This window comes from Arachis duranensis, chromosome 9 (assembly GCF_000817695.3).
Source record: "Arachis duranensis cultivar V14167 chromosome 9, aradu.V14167.gnm2.J7QH, whole genome shotgun sequence".
Classification (NCBI taxonomy): Eukaryota; Viridiplantae; Streptophyta; class Magnoliopsida; order Fabales; family Fabaceae; genus Arachis; species Arachis duranensis.
Genome location: NC_029780.3, coordinates 10049895 through 10051995, shown reverse-complemented (window position 1 = coordinate 10051995; position 2101 = coordinate 10049895).

Below are 2101 nucleotides of genomic sequence, written 5' to 3'. Positions count from 1 at the left end.
ATCATGTATATTATTTTAAATTTTATTTTAAGAATATGTGTTAAAAAATAAAGTTGGACACGCTAATACATAATGGTACTTAGGTATGTCTAAACGTGTTTGAAAAATAATTTTTTAGTTTTTATTAAGACACAGTTGGGTAAAATTGTATTTCTGAAGTTGGAGGCGGAAGGTAGGCGCGGAGTTGGGATTTTTAGCAATAAAAATTGACGGTGCTGTTGTCGATTTTAATTTAAAAAAATAACGTGTTTTGTGTCTATTTTATACATTAAATCCACACCATTCATTTGATTTTAGAAAGGAAGTTAGACCGTTCAAATTTATCGACGGAAATGTCGTCGATATTTTAAATATAAAAATAGACATCATGGCCGTCGATTTTAAAATAAAAGTATTTTCCACCGCTGCTTCGTCGACAATATGACGATAGTTAAAAAATGTTTAATGCAACATAAAAAAAATCGATGACCGGACTGTCGATTTTATTATTTTATTTTTAATTGTCTTTTTTTTAAATATCGACAGCAAGCCATCAAAAAATATCGACAGGAGAGATAGCCGTCGATTTTTTGAGTCGAAATATAAGCTTTTTCTTGTAGTGGATACAATAAATATGTATGTCGGACAAGTGTCAATAAATATCGTGTCTAAAATGTGTCCTATATACGCAGATACGAGAACTCAACGAAGTGTCCGTATTTTATAGATTACTCCAAACTTTATTATTTAACTTGGTTGGACTTGATTCATATATAAAAAGATTTGAATGTGTAGCATTATTCAATTTCTATCACAAAGAATAATTACAAAATTTATTTAGAATGTCTTAATAATTACAAGTTTTAAATGTATTAAATTCAAAACGTACGGGTGCCCTCTTAATAATAATTTACAGTTAAGAAAGTGTACTATTTTACAAACCTGAAAGTTACGTTGTTACGTTCATAATACTGCATTTATTTTTCATTGCTCTAGTTGTTGCACTTTATTAAAAAAAATATTCCAGAAATAATATAAATAAGTTTAAAGTAGGTCAATTTTTTTATTTTATATTTATTAATTATTTTTAAAATAAATAAATAATTTTAAATGTAATAAACATATAATTATTAAATTATATAAAATAATTTTATGTTATCTTCTTAGTATTATCATGCTTTTTTTATATTATGAAAATAGAAAAAGAAAAGTAGTGAAAATACAAGATAACCAACAATAAGTAGGGGTGTTTACGGGTATGGATAATTCGATTATTCGTCTAAAATTGATTTGATTCGATTATATTAGTTTTAGATCCAATGGTAATCGGGGCACAATCGAATCTGACTTAATCAAATCTGACCTTAATTAGTTCGAATATTAAGTGGAACCCAAAATAATTCAATTACCAATTAGTTTAATATTAATTAAATAATAAATAAAATCTAATAATATGTATACAAATTTATTTTTTAATTCTAAAGTATTTTTAATTATGATAGCCATTTAAGTTTAAATTGATGATGTATTGATTTTTTTAATATTATTATTACATATTTATAATATTTAGATAATTTTTTTAATTTTTTTTAAATTTGTTTGAATTTTATTTTTAATAAGTTTGGATTGATTTGGATTTATTTGTTAAAAATTATAAATTTAAATCTGATCCGTTACCTAAGATTGGCCCACCGCAACAACCTCGAAATCGGATCTCCTAAAGGATATAACTTCTCCCAAGAATCTCTCCAACCGAACAACGAACGCCTCAAAAACCGAAATATCAGCAAATGACTCCGTCAAACTAATACGAATAACTGCTCTAAAGAAAGCTCAATATATACTAATGACTAACAAAGTCACAGGTACACAATTCATTCCATTCTTACTCTGAATACTCTTATACTCTTACTTACTTGAGCGTTGGAGTCCCTTTGCAGGTGTCCAACGCCGCCGTCCTAACAAGAAGACGACATTCCTTCCTCTCACTCCAAGGAAAACACGTTTGAGCATCAGCGGAACGAGCTATACCTCGGAGGACGTTTCACACAGGAACATTTGGTGCCCACCGTGGGGCCTAGATTTTCTAACCCCACAGTTCTCTACTCTCTGTACCTTCTAA